The sequence below is a fragment of the Cyprinodon tularosa genome, unplaced genomic scaffold, assembly GCF_016077235.1.
Source record: "Cyprinodon tularosa strain WSP-4 unplaced genomic scaffold, ASM1607723v1 ctg43, whole genome shotgun sequence".
Classification (NCBI taxonomy): domain Eukaryota; kingdom Metazoa; phylum Chordata; class Actinopteri; order Cyprinodontiformes; family Cyprinodontidae; genus Cyprinodon; species Cyprinodon tularosa.
Genome location: NW_024039152.1, coordinates 444,165 through 459,547, shown reverse-complemented (window position 1 = coordinate 459,547; position 15,383 = coordinate 444,165). Strand labels below are relative to the sequence as shown.

The following is a 15,383-nucleotide window of genomic DNA, read 5'->3' as shown; positions in this document are numbered from 1 at the left end:
GGGATCAGTGCTAGGGCAACTTCTCCTTTCAATGTTTATGTTCCAAATTGGTAGAATTATCATGATTATTATAAGATTAATTTCCATTGCTATGCTGTTGGTACTCAGCTATATTTGGCCAAAACTCCTGAAGAAACTAACTGGTTACATCTAAAAATGCATGTCTTGAAGGAATGAAAACCTGCATGATTCTAAACTTTAGAATTCTGAGTGCAAACGAAGCTGATCTTATTGCTTTTGGAACAGATTTTGAAAATTTAGTTGATTATAGTGTCTCTCTTAGTAAATATGTATGTCTGCTTTGAACCCTCTGTAGGTCTTTGCAGAAGGCTGCTCACACTGAGCCTTGCTTTTTTTTGCTCTCCACTGCCCCTGCATGCATGCTCAGCGTGAGGTTAGACTTAACGACAAAATTCAAGCAAACATCTACTTTCGGTAAATGTCATCTAGGATTAGTGTGTCCTGCAAAGTCCTTGACTCGTTGCAATCAGCTTTTTTTCCTTAAACAGAAAACTTTTTACCAATCTGACTGTATGATCTGAATGAATCGTCTTTGTAAAGTGCCTTTAGATGAGATGTGTTGAGAACTAAAGTGAACATATATCTTTTTAAAGAGTTTTGAAGTAATGAATATCATTAACGAATAATATGGATGTAGCACTAGTGCAGCTAGTTTAGCTGTGTGTTTCTTTACATCTCAGTTTTACAGTATTGCTTTGCTTAATGCTCTCCTCGGTATGACTTATCAAAAAAAAAAAAAAAAAACTTTGAATTTTAAAAAAAGCTAGCTGAGAATCACTCTTCACAGCCTCATCTAGGTATAAGCTGTTCTCTAGTCTTTACAGAACAACCTAAACGAACGGCCTAAATATAAACACATATATGTATAAAACGTTGGCTAAGACTTTTGACTCCAATGTGACTAAATCTAATAAGAATTTTTGCCCAAAGCACTAAAACTCAAAAAGCTGCCAAAAGCCAGACCGCTCCGCCATTCTGTGTTCCTGCCCTCGGCCTGCCTCACTTGATCCTCCCTGCGTTCTCACTCTGATCATGTCTCTGATGAGAGTCGGAAAGTAGGATCACATCACACCCATCTCCACTCCCTTCACTGGCTTCCTGTTCCTGCAAGGATTGAATACAAGGTCTCAATTCTCACCCACCACTGCATCTATGGAAACGCCCCACTATACCTGAAGGAACTGCTCACCCCTCTCAGTACAACACGATCCCGCTGCTCAAAACACTCAAACCACCTCCTCCTCCCCAAGACTAAGCTACTGTAAGCACCATGGGCGATCGTGCCTTCTGCCCTCGGGCCTGAAATGCCCTCCCTGATCATCTAAGGGAACCACAGACTATTCCGACTTTTAAAAAAGGATTAAAAACTTTTTTTTTTTGCAGGACGTATGACTTTTAACATTTTACAATTATGCTATTGATTTTATTCATAAGTGTTTTAAAGCGATGCTTAGTTTTACATTTTTATTTTAACCCTTCTATGATGATTTTACCTGTAGCACTTTGGGTGATTTTTTCTTAAATGTAAAGTGCATTACAAATAAAATGTATTATTATTATTATTACACTATGTTCTGCCTATCACCAGCTTGTTCTACCTGCATCCATCAGGCTCAAAGCCTGCTTTCAGTCTGTTAGCCATCATCCAGTCTGCTTACAGGCTGCCTCCACTCTACGCACTGATTCTCTGCCCTCTTACGTAGGTCTGAACTCAGCCAATTCAGCCTGAATCTAGCAAGTTCCTCCTCGATCTGCCTCTCAAGCCTGCTACTCGTCTGTTATGGCTGTCACCAACTCATCCAGTCTTCACCCCCCTAAAGCTTGCTCCAGGCTGCCTGCTTGCATTCATGAACATTCATTAAAAACTCCTTCAATATACCTTTAAAGTGCACTCCGTGTTTGTCTGAATCCCTGGTTCTCAGATCCTACCATTACAGCTGAGGGTGCATAGGCATTAAAAAAAGATATTATTGTTCATCTGGAGCATAAACAGATGACACATCAATGTCAGTAGGGTGTCTGTTTTTTTGTTTCTTTTCATGGTCTTACTTCCAATCTTCTCTGTCTGTCTGTCTTGCAATTTTACAAAACAGTTTTTAAATCACAGCAACACTCAAATTTGGTCACATCGCATTTAACAAAGTAAGACACTGACTCTCTCACTCCAGCCCTTTAGGTGGCAATAATAAAAGAAGTACCTTTTCACACAACAGTAAGAGTAAAGCCCTGAAACAATAGATAATGGTTAACTGTAGTAGATGAAAATCTAAATAAAATAGTCACAATAATTTAAGTAGAAAAATTCGCCTCATATTTTTGGGGTATTATTGTTCAGAAATGCATTTTGACAACAGTTTGTAAATAGAAAGCATGTCATTTTGAACAAAAATACACATAAGCCGGACATTTTTACAAATGTAATGTGGGATGTCTTCAGCATCTTCAAGGTCAGGACAGTGACCAACTCAATCTTGGCCCTCATGACTTCACAAAAGAAAATAAATTCTTATTTAATGTATCTTGTTAACTGAAAGTTAATTAAAGTTTAAAAGCCAAAATAAGCTAAAAATTCTATTCGGAAAGAAAATACACTATTTCTGTCCTTTTTATGTAAAATATCTCTAAGAATCTTGGAGTCTGTATATTTTACTAGGCTGTATTGCCCAGAAATATGGCTTAGCAGCTATTCAATAGAACTCCATTCTTTTGAAATCGATTAACAAAAGGGGCTTGTACATGCAAAATGTCACATTTTCAGCATGAAAATATGAACCTCTGAAGGTTTCTCATCTTTCCCAAAGTCCTGCCTGGGGCACAACCATTGATCATGAAAGGACATTTAGTCTACGCCTTGATTGAATTCTTATCTGAACTTTTAAAGCATAATAACCTATTTTATCCTAAAGCTGAATCACATTTTGAAAGCAGAATGTGTAATTTTATCCTGAAGGGTAAAAAAAAAAAAAAAAAAAAAAGCTAGCTGGCTTCTGTCACAACTTTGCAATTAATTCTCCATGCAGCTTCAAAGATATGGGAAATGTGGAGGTGGAACAAAATTGTGCCTGGCCTGGACAAACAGCAGTTTTTCAACCCTAATAATTGAAGGAATCTCAGGGGGAAATGATTGGAATGTTAATGAGTACAAAGAAAGAGTTTAACCTGTTTTATTAGTGGAAATGCAACAACACTTACAGCTTGTAATTAAAGAGTATATCTAGGGCTACAACGCAAACTTTGCCAAACTTAGAGGGAACAGTGAAAATAGATATTTTTACACTTTTACACATTTTGTGACACACACACACACACAAATATACATATATATATATATATATATATATATATATATATATATATATATATATATATATATATATATATATATACAGTATACGGTATATATATATATATATATATATATATATATATATATATATATATATATATATATATATATATATATATATATATATATATATATATATATATATATATATATGAAGAAAACTTCATTCTAGTGGTTTATAAACAATATGCACACCATGCCCCAAAAAAAAGAAAGTCCACCCTCTTTGGACCCTGTGTCCAACAGCTGGAGTCCAAACTGGGTCATTGCAGCAAACCAAACACTGCAGTATATCTACAGTATGCCTCAAAGTAAAAAGAATCAAAGAGCAGCAATGGCCTTGTTATAGTCCAGACTGTAAAAATATGTGGTCAGACCTTCAGAAAGGTGTGCAAAACCTAATGTTTATAAACCTCTAGGGGCCGAGACAAGGCTGCCAAGGAGAGGGGGTGAATTTCTCTAATAATGTGAAAGACTTATAAGGTCAGACATATGAGGACAGCTTCAAGTTGTTTCTTTTTCAGCTGGTTTAACAGTTAAATCCCAAGTTGGATCTAGTTTTTGATAAAGTTTCTGTATTTTGAATACATCTTGTGTGTGCAATCCTCTTTATATTTTCTTTACTAATCAGCCAAGAGTCAAATAAGCTCTGAAAATCGATAAAGCATCAAAAGGGACCTACTCATGTTATATACCCATGCCAAAAATACCACAAACCATTTGTTCAAATAAGGTTATATACACCAAGCATCCCTCTTGATAATGTCTAGGTAGTCCTATTGAGCCTAAATAGAATTCCATCATCAGGGCCGTGTTTCCTTTACTGTAGATGTTGGAGAGCAAGTACTTATTATGCTCCATGCTGTTAGATGTATTTTTATTTAATATTGATAGATTTTATTTGTCAAATTTTATCATTTAACTCCATAAAAATTCCCCCACAGATCGCTCATATGACAAAACCAGGAGAGATTTTGTTTGCTGCACTTTTCCTTTAAAATAAAGACAAACTTTCAGGGATGTGGTGTTTAACTGTTATAATACAGCAAAGATGGAGGCAAATTCAGTCACAAATGATGAAAGATGTCAGCTCTCTCTATTAGTAGAATTTAGTGTCCTTAGCTTCTGAGTAGGAAATGCTGGTTCGAATTCAGAATGACATTGAAGCAACCGCATTTGTTTTCCTCCTTAAATATTGAATAGATTAGGCTGTGTTCAATCATATTTCAATCATATTTTACAATGGAACTTTGCAGACTGAAAGTCTCCAAAAAACATCTCAACAGTAATTTTGTTCACAAAACTATGCAATGCCACTGCATTTACCACATGACTAAAAGTATCAGTCAAAGAAATAAATCAAGCATTACCTTTTCATAAATATTTGGGTTTCCAGGCATAATTGGAAGGATAGATGGCAATCGCATTCACTGCTCTAAATAGTGGAAATTGTGTTTTCTTTTCAACGCTTTTCCTCTTTGATTAAATGCATTTCTTTATGCTCTTGTAAAGATATTTTCTCTAGCTATCTCAAAGGGACAGAAAAAAATATATATATATATTTTAGCAGCATATCAGCTCGTTTTCATATTAACTGATGAACCTAGGTTTAACTTCTTAGAAATTATTCATTGCATTTTTCAAATAAAGCCTGTATGATTTAGTTTGTAAGGGTTAAACATAACAATAACTGATAATTACCTTAGCTGATTTAACTGTATTTCTACATTTTATATTGAATTACAGCAACATCCTTTTTGGCCCTGCTAGGTTACACTTATACTCATATTTCATGTCATTTTTTTTTCTGTTAAATAAGAGCAGTGTCAAGAATGTAACTAATTCTCTATCAAGTCACACCATGCACTGACTGGTCTTTGCAGCGCTAAACCTCTTGATTTCTTTAGCTTGAAAAGTATCACTTTTTGTGTGAATTTGTTTTGTTTTTGTTTTTTTTATCTGCATAGTGAGTCATCAATATTTGAAGTTCCACAGGTGAAAATGCAAACTTTGAGGCTCATTATTTTCTCCTGATGCCATGGTGAATCATGTGTTTTGTATTCCACTGAAAAAAGGTTTCTTGTTAAAAACATCCAATGAGTTACTATTTCTCCTTTTAAAAAAGTTTTTTTAATTGAATTGAATTTATTAAACCTTGTACTTACCCTGCACTCAGAACTAACTGAACTCAGAATAAACTTACCTTGTTCATATCATCTGTTGAAAAGCAAAACAATAATTTGACCCATGATAACCACTCTCTACTCAGTCTAGGCCACACCCACTTTCGGAAACAGGTTCCAGGCACAATGAATAAACAAACAATAGAACAATAGAATAGAATAGAATAGAATAGAATGCAATAAAATGCACCAACTGCTAGCCGTACAACAACACTAATAGCAAGCGACCATTGCAGCTACTTAATAGAGCCTGACTGTCCTACAATGCCTTGCGGTAAAGTGACCACTCAGCGTACTGTACTTTTCTTTCATTAGAGGGAAAGAAGCAATGAGGTAGTTAAAAACAAACTTATAAATAGGTGAAGATGTAAAGAACATGCCCTTAGAAAAATTATTCAAGCGGATTTTGAGGTCCTGAAGTGATTTCTTTCATATGCCTCCCGCTTCCTTTACAGCTAGTCAGCAGAGCTACAGTGCACCCTACAGAAGCAGGATGGGGTTGGAGGCACATGTATTTCTAGGTTAAAAGGTAGCTGAGGGCTATGATGGAGAATTGCATTCTGAAAAACAAATTTCCAGTTATGAGGTAAAGAAGAATGGGGCTTTGTGAACAATATTTGGCTTACAGGCTGGCGGACAAACTGAGGCATGTGGAAACCCCTGCTACACTAACTAAAGAGAGCAAATGCTAAAAAAGAAGCTTCATCTTTTCCTGACCTTTTCACTGAGACTGGTACATTTCTCCCACATGAGCCTGTCAGAGTTTGCTTCCCTTTTTTCCCCTTGTCCTTCCTCTGCACCCACTCACCGCAGGCACCTTTGCTGTATCTGTCCATCTATCTATCCACCTCCATTACATTGGCTCCTAACAAGAGTTTATTTGTAGTGAAGCGTCTGAATGGCATGGGAAATGAAGACATAGAAGCCACCAGCTGAGCTCTCCGCTTCTTCTGACCCTTTCTTTCGGTCTTCATCCACCTCCTCTCTCTGCGTTTAGATGTTAACCTGTCTTACAACTGCTGGCACGAGGAAGCTGTCACTAAACTGCTGTCAGATCCAATGACTGTCACGTCTACCCTCCTCAAGCTCTCATAGCATGGGTTTTAATGAGCCCCGCGGTGGACATGTCGGTCCTCGGTGGATTCAGTGCTAAGACGGTGGAGCAACACAGGAGGGGGGGTGGCAAAGGCTGATACTCATGGGAAAAAGGTAGGAGGGGGGTGAGTGGGAGAGCGAGGAGGAAGCAGGCAATTAAATCAACTCTAAGACTGTGTGTGCGGAGCTTCCTGAGCTGTTACAAATGAGCTACGCCGAGGAATGATTCACATAGAGCAACCATCCCTCCTCACTCCATCTGCCAGAAAACAGATGCTTCAAAAACAGAGAGGAAAAAGAAGGCGGAGAGAGTGGGAATTCAAACAATATTACAAGCATATTTTAGCTTTAATGATTAGATTCTTTTGAAAACACATGTAGCTACTGAAAGGCCAAATATCATCAGAAAAGTAAGAAAGAAAACCAGGAAAAGTGTGAAGCATTAGTAAGCCAAAACTGGGTTGTCTTATTTTTTTTCAACATTTTTTAACACACTCTTTTAAAACAAAAAGAAACCTTTGAGTCATACCCTTAAAGTGGATATACAGATAAAAGCCACACATCTTCTCTAGATTGGAAATTGAACTGAATTAAATGACTCTGGGGTGAATAGAGGCTTCTGCTAAAAAAACATTAAAAAAAAAAGTTTACATGTACATGAAATGCCAGCTCCATGAAAGAATGTCAATTTCTGATCAGCAGAAAAAAAAACACTCCCTAATTTTAGTCCTTTGTGCCCAAAGTTCATGAAGCAATGCCAGCTTTGAATTCAAGAGAAGAAGTTTGCGCTTCAGATATTGCTGATAGCTCGACCTGAGATTATAACGTGGGCAAAATGACACATATCTAGCTGCCAAATAGAACATAACACAAAATTAGCATGTCTTTTTCATGTTGGGTAATAAATAATAAAATGTTTAGTTGCAAGCATCAATCATGCTATCATTTCTTTTCATCATTGTGGTCCCTGTCTTTGTTCCTTATGGACAAGAAGAAAACACACCAAATATTACTTATATGGAATCAAATGGCATAGCAGTTTAATTATAAAAGTCTTCCAAATATCAAGCTGTCCCTTGTGATGTCACTTACTGAGATTGGCTCAGTTTCACCTTGAGATCAACCTTAAAAGGAGTTAGGAAACTTTCTGTTGTTTGGTTTTCAAAAGACTGGTATTCACATGAATACCAGTCTAATAAAAGTGTTACTCTACATATTTCTTCCACCGCAAAACACAAAAACTTAGTACTTTCCTGTGATCCTGAAATTTGTTTACCAAGAATTGTTTTCATTTTTTGGGAGGTTTGACCAAAGAGCTTCTATGAAGATTAAAAACAAAACAACTGTTTAAATAAAGAAGTAAAATCTCTGCAATATATTGTCAATATAATATTTTGGTATCTAAGTCTAAAACTTTTATTGTTAATGTCATCCTTCCTAAAAAGCCCCCTGAGATAAAACCTGCCTTTTTTATAGTTTAGTGTTTTAAAACATAATACCTAGCTTGTTGTGTGGAATATATAACAAATAAAGCGCTACTCGCTCATCTTTTTCACTTGGACGGATGTAGCTGTCACACCCCAGGGGTTATGGCATACAGATTGTGCAGGACAGAAGAAAACAAAATGAGGACAATGCATTTTGTTATTCTTCCTTTTGAGCCAACAACCAACATTTACAAAGAGACACACAAACAGATGCTCTGTCCACAGCGAGTCCTACTGCAAGATTCCAATGGTTCTGAGTCACTGCACACTGGATGTAACATGTATAAAGTAAAATAACTGCTTGATAAATGTTGACATGATTTTGAAAAAAGAATCCCAAGGTGTTGGATTTCGACATTTGGAGAAAAGAGGACAGAATATTTTGGCTGCACACTGGTAGCTTTTATTAATGGTAAAAGCTTTAAAAAAAAAAAATAGGCTGGTGAAAAGGTGAAAAGACGGACACTCATCAGGGACAGAAATGTAATATTAATTTTGGAATTCACACACTTTATTTAAAGAAATTATTATACATACAAAGATAAATATATAAAAATGTACATAAATCTTGTCATATGTTGTGTCTTAATCCATCAAAGTCTAAAAATAAATTGTAAAAAAAAAAAAAAGATATTCACAAGAACCTGCATCAGAATATTTAAAATTCAGAGCAACTTTGTGAAGCTCTAATGACAAGCACAGGCAAAGACCTTTGTAGCCAAAAGACCTAAATTAACCTCAAGTTTACAAGGACACAATAATGCTGAAGCAGATTTCGGTGCAAAAAGGTGCAATATTGCCTGCAACAAACTTAAAGAAAAACAAAAATAAATGATAAAGAGAAAAGAGCAGATTTACTTTTAATGCAAAGTGTAAAATTTTATTATTTAAGTTAATAATATTTTGCTCTAAATAACAGCTTCTGAAGTTTTAAAACAGTAAGGTTTGTGTTTGTAAGTAAAATTCTACCCTGCTGCTTCTGCAGAGAAGCAATGTCAGCACCACGGTATTGTTGTTTTATCAATGTTTCAAAGAATCCAAATATATAATATATGATATCAGTATCAGTAAATACTTGTCATCAGCCATAGCGGGTTATTAATAATAATACATATTGATATCAGCCTATATATCTGGGATTGAACAAAATCAAAAATAACAGAAAGACAGAACCGGAATTAAACATTAGCCATTATTGTTACCTACGCTCCTAAGATCAATGCAAGTACCAAAAGTAAAGTTATACTAGCATGAGCTAACTCGAATTATGAACTGAAGATAGATATATTGTTAGAAAATAACTCCTGATCCTTCAAAGAAAACACCAAATGGTAAAAAACATCATCAAGATAAGAATAAGAGTAAAGTCTTAGTTTGTTCACATAGTTTATAAATATCTCTTGGTTGGGGTTTCTCTGTTTCTTACGTATCCTTCCTTCTCCCTCAGCTTCAACCTTACCGACTTCCATCTATGCAACAACTAATTATATATCGCTCATTTTCACTCCTTCACAAGTACTGACAAACATACAAAGATTCAACAACTACTACCTAAGTCCTTTTAAATATTCCTGTATGGATTGTGTTTCCTTGCACTATATATGTAACATAAATCCCTCTCTTTTTCACTCCGCTAAAATATTGAGATACTGAGCTAAAGCGGTTCTTCATAATGCAAAGAAAACCCCATCATTTGAGGATTAATACTTTCCTAGAAATATAATGACTTTCCACATTACTGTTGGCATCATTTGGGAGTGAAGGCTCAAACATCTAATTTATTTCAGACCACATCTCCTCTTCCTTTAATGAGTTTTATGGGAAACTAAAGACTTATGCTGTTAGGTGCTCAGAGGCAGTAGGAGCACAGTGTGTTGCCACAAAACATCAAATGAGATCACCTCCAGCAAGGGCGAACCTTAGCTGGAGGTCTCTGTGAACATCTGTCAACCTGTTGGAGCCTGTCTCTCAAAGAAAAAGCGTGGAAACAGCACTGTAAAAACTTTTTGACACAATGTAAGTCACAACGTTTTCTTTTTTTCTCCACTATGTCACTGCAGATCCCAAAAGCATCCTGCTACATTTGATTGAATGTCCTGTATGTATATTACAGGGCAACAGAGTGCAACTAATTTGTTTGCAACTGTGACAAAAAATTTCTGGAGTGCAACCTTTTTTTTTCCTGGTTACACTGGTGCTAAACGTTTTACATTCACGACTACCAAAAGTGTTAGCTACCTTACAGATTTTGTCTTGTTTGTTGAATGTTTCTAAGAAAAATATAATATATTACAAATAAAAACAAATAAAGATACCTGGGGTAAAATTTTTAAATTATCAAAGAAATTTGACATAATATGGGGAAAAAGTTTTGTGGTCACTTAAAGATGGACTTGCATTAATTGATGAAGTTATTGTTGCAAGTCCCAATCAAACCGGATTTGCCATCCCTACTGTTAAAGGCAATCTTGAAAATGTCTTTTTTTTTTTTTTTTTTTTAACAGTGTCCTGTCTGGCAAGGTGGCAATAAGAATAATTGTCTTGATGCCAAAAGGAGCCCAACAGATTTTACTTTCACAAGTGTAGCGGTATCGCAATTGCCATACCGCTCCACTTGTTTCATGTATATAAATTGCTTTATTATAATTATGCAGGGAGTTTTGCAGTTCATATGGACACTGCAATGTAAGTAGAGCAGAAAAACAGAAGAAGAAGAAGGAAAAAGAAAAAGAAAAAAAACAGGACAAATGATGAAAGAAAGAGGAGATAGGAAGGAGACAATGACAAAACATTTTCAGTCTGCTTCAACACCTGTAATGAGATGGAAAGAAAAAAAAAAAAAAAGAACAGCACAACCAAAAGACATGGTACGAGATATACAATAAAGCAAACACCTTGAAACTATCGCTAAAGAAATATTATTAAGTCTGACATGTACTCTGTGTTACCTGAAGATATGAATGTGGGGTTTCTGTTTGGAAGTGAATCTCTAAGTACCTGAAGCCTAGCACCTGTAGTTGTTTGTGAGGGTGAACTTGTGCATGTAAAGTTTTAACCATAGAAAAAATGCTCAATAGTGGTTGTGGAGAGCCGGAGAGGCACACCCCCCAGAGCACTGAGTCCAGCGCCGGGAGACCCAAAGCCCCAGGCGCCCAAGGGGACCCCAGAAGCGAAGGCACCAAGGCGGGGCCAGCCCCGGAAACCAGACCCCACCAAGGCAGGAGGAGAGACAGCCACGAAGAAGCCCCCCAACCACCGCCATGCCGGTGCCCCGGGGAGCCGCGGGGAATAGTCCGCGGGCCCCGCCGGCAGCCGGCCACCCCGAAGTAGGGCCGGGCACCGAACACCAGCCCCCCCACGGCGCCGACAGAAACGCCCCAGCCCCACAGAGCACCGAAACACGCCCCGGCCCCCAGCACCAAGCCCCGGCGACCGGCCGCAACACCCACCGCGACCGCACCACCCAGGAAAAACACTCAGGCGGCCCCGCCCCCGGCCGGGGCCCATGCGCATCCGCCACGAACCGGCCGCGAGCGCCGCGGGACCCCCCCCAAAACGCCCCCCCCGGCCAAAAGCGCAGCCCCACCCCACCGAGACCGATGCCAACAGCGCGCAGCGAAACACACCGCGCACAGAATCAGCCCGAGAGCAGAAAAGCCGCCCGGCGCAAAACCGCAAGAAGAGCAGACCGCAGCCGGCGCAACCACCCCCCCAGCAGCCCGAGGGGCAGCACAAAGCCAGAGCGGAGCGAACCGTGCCGCCCCCCCCACCGGACGAAGCCAAAGCAGCTCAGCCACGCCCGCCGCCCCCGCCGCCCGCACCAGGCCCTGACACGCGGCCAGAGCAGCTCCGCCGCCCCGGCCCCCCAACACGCGCCGGCCATAGCCACTCCAGGCCCCCACCCGCCCCGCAGCCCCACCCGCCGCGATCAGCGGGAACAGAGCAGCCCCGCCATGCCTCCAGGAGGGAAAACCCACCCAAATACCCAGCCAGCGCAGCCAGCCCGCCCAGACCGGCCCCCCAACACCACCCCCGCCGGAGCCGCCCGGACCCCCACACACCAGCGGCGCGCCGCCAGCAGGACCCCCACCCAGCAGGCCCGCCCACCCCCCGAGAAAACAGACATGCCAAACCCCCCCAAAAAACTTAAAAAAAAAAACAAAACAAAAAAACAAAACAAAAAAAGGGAGCCCCCACAATGCGACAGCGGACACCAGACACCGACCCGCCCGCAACCACTCCCCCCCACCGAGGAAGAGAAAAAAAAAAGAAAAAAAGACATAAATAAATAGGTAAATAAATAAATTAATTAATAAATTAATAATTACAATTAAAATAAATAGGCAAGAGGAGAAGTGCGAGCGGAAAAACCGGAGCCCAAAACAGGACCCAAGACCCGCACCCCACCATGCCGTGCAGCCCCCCCCCCCGAACCGATACCACAGAACCGGCATAGGAAAGAAACACCGCCCAGTAACCGGCATCGTAGCGAAGGCACCGGCACCGACCCCGAAAATCCCCGAACAACACCCAGCCCCACCCCGAAGCGGATCCAGTCCCAGGCCCCAGGGATCCGAGGCCCCAAGGGCACCCGATCCCCAGACGGGAGCCGCAGCAAAGCCCCGGCCGGCCGGGGCCAGCGGAGAGGCCGCCAGGAATGAGCCAGCAGTCCCCCGGGCATCCACCCCCAGCTCCACCAGTGCACCGGTGAGCCCCGACGCCAGCCAGCGGAGGGAGAGCAGGACAGGGGGAATGGGCTCCGCACTTAGCGGAGACTTGAGATGTATTTGGGAGAGGGTGCGGTTGAGACCCCAACCTTGGAAAAAAAAAAAAAAACCATCTCAAAAAAAAAAACAACACACCATCTCAATCATGCCTTCCCTCCCTAGTGCCCCCACTCGTACCACAGGGGAAAAAAAAAATAATTTGAATAAAATAATAATAATAATAAATAAAGAAAATAACAACGTGGACACACATTCACACATAACACTCACATCCAATAATACCAGGACCAAAAACCCGGTGACACCGGTGGTCGGTCCGATTCTTGAAAATCTTGAAAATGTCTTACGTTAATGTAAATCAACATTTTATGGCTTTTTCTTTCCTGTTTGTAAAAACAATAATTCTTATAATGTGATGACTCACTTAGGTGCATTAAACGCATTTACTAAATCGGTATTTAATGCTGAGAACAAAGGCCTTTCACTGAAGTGTTTTATCTAAATGTAACATCTTTGTTACTCAAAGCTGGATTGTTTCTTCAAAGAGTAAAATAGTAATTTCAATATATTTTTCAAGTACCTACAGCTTATTGTATCAGGGAAGCAATTAAACATCTTAGCATATGCTCAATCAACTAATTAAATGTTTTTTTGGTAAAAAAAAAAAATACATTTAGTGATAAAAGCGTGAGCTTATTTACCAACTTTCACAGGTTTCATCTTGTAATGAGAATTTGCTGCAAATGCTTTGGCAGCCTTATGGTCAATTAATGCTTCTGACACTTAGCCTCTTCAACCATCAAATCTGTCTCTGTGCGACCACGCCCCCCGCGCAGAGGTTCTGCAACTCTTGTCACGCATATCAAAAAAATCCTGAAAAAGGATCCTGAAAAAGCAGCTGTGATTGGTCCTTGGTATGCCTTTCAGGCTGTCTGTGTGGTCGTCCTTCCAGATTTGGTGCCGATTTTTAAAAACCGAGGAACAACTACCATGGACAGCTACGACAAAAGGTTCATTGGTCTTTTTGCCAACTCCATTAACGGAACCTTTTCTTCTTCAATGTCTAGCAACTCTACATCCATCTCCATTACCGTGATGTTTTGGAAAACAAACACTCCTGCCGGCGCCGCCAAAGTTCTCGCAGGTTCTCGAATAGACTCCCCTTAGCGCTTTGGCGGGAAACTGCTGTGTGTCCCTAGAAATTCCAGACCGATGGTGCAGAAGCATACCAGCAAAACTAGTTCCCAACCAGACCCAAGCGACATTTGATTTGTGCGGTTGCAGAAGTCTAATCTGCCCTTTATCCTTCATTCAGCCTGCTCGCTATTAAAGCAGCAGAAGCAACTGGTTTACATGCAAAGTCAATAGTTGGCACACATCGAGAAGCATGTTTCGAGCAGCAGGAGCAGCGTGTCTGATCAGCAGAGCAGAGCATCTTGACGCATCTGAGCAGCTGAAGCAGCACCTCATGAGCTTCTGAGCATTTGACGCGCATGATACACTTCACAAGCAGAAGCTGCTCGAGTTTGAAAATTTTACTTTAGCTGCTCAGCGTGCCACATCAACCAATCAGAGAAGCTTTTCTGGGAGCTGGCCCGGAGACAGACAAAGTGCTGCTAATGCAGAGAGCTATGCTCACTCCCCTGAAACAGCTTATTAATGCCTAAATTATCTTAAAATGTTGGAACCTGTCAGCAAAACATGTTCGCTTTTATTATTCTGGCACGTGCAGTTTGGATGACGTACAAGAAAACTGCTAACATCTCCTTCCAGCTGCAAAAAAGCAGAGGATAACCTCCAAAAGGCGACTGGGCCAGAGGCAGCTGTTGTTGGGGATTTCCAGTGACAGCGCACCGCCAGTGAACAGGGGTTTCGTACTGGTCCGACAGCGATTTGATGGCAGGATTGTAATCTTGATTAATTCACTGCACATATGATGTTTTGCTATTGAACGCAGGAGCAGCAGAAACATCAGACGCATCTGTATACACTTTACTGGATGCGCTTCAGGAGCGTCAAAAAATGCTATTCAGGCCCGTCTGACCTTTATGTGAACAAGTATCAAAAATAAAGTAGCAGAAGATTTTTTGCTGCTTCTATCGAGTGTAGTCTGAATGTAGCATTAGATGGTACTTTACACCCAATACCATGGTATCATTATAGTGTCTTTTGACATCCTTCAAATCCTGCTTTTTTCTAACATACCTACTGTAAAGTACAGGGTGATGCTATATTCCATTTTATCGTCAGCTAGTGTTAATCCAACTATCAAAACTTTCCCATTAATGCAAAGGCAAGGCACAGAAACTTTTCTTTTGAACTCCCTGTGTAAGTGGAAGTTGACATTTCCCATAGTTTAGGATAAACAACTATTATTGAATCTGATAGATTATGACACCTGATTTCTCGTTTGGAGATAATATTTTCTGGGGTCTCTTAAATTGTTTTCTTGGAGACAAAGACGTTTTTTGGTTGATTTTTTAACATGTTTAGATTCTAAGTCTAAATTTTTACCTTAATAAAT

The 15,383-nt window shown here is 40.0% G+C and overlaps 1 protein-coding gene across 1 annotated transcript in view; it reads right to left on the bottom strand.

The window, feature by feature from the left end:
- The window catches only part of LOC119792733 (serine/threonine-protein kinase 32C-like), a 139,865-nt gene that overhangs the window by 80,477 nt on the left and 44,005 nt on the right, over nt 1-15,383 (bottom strand). The window lies entirely within an intron of this gene.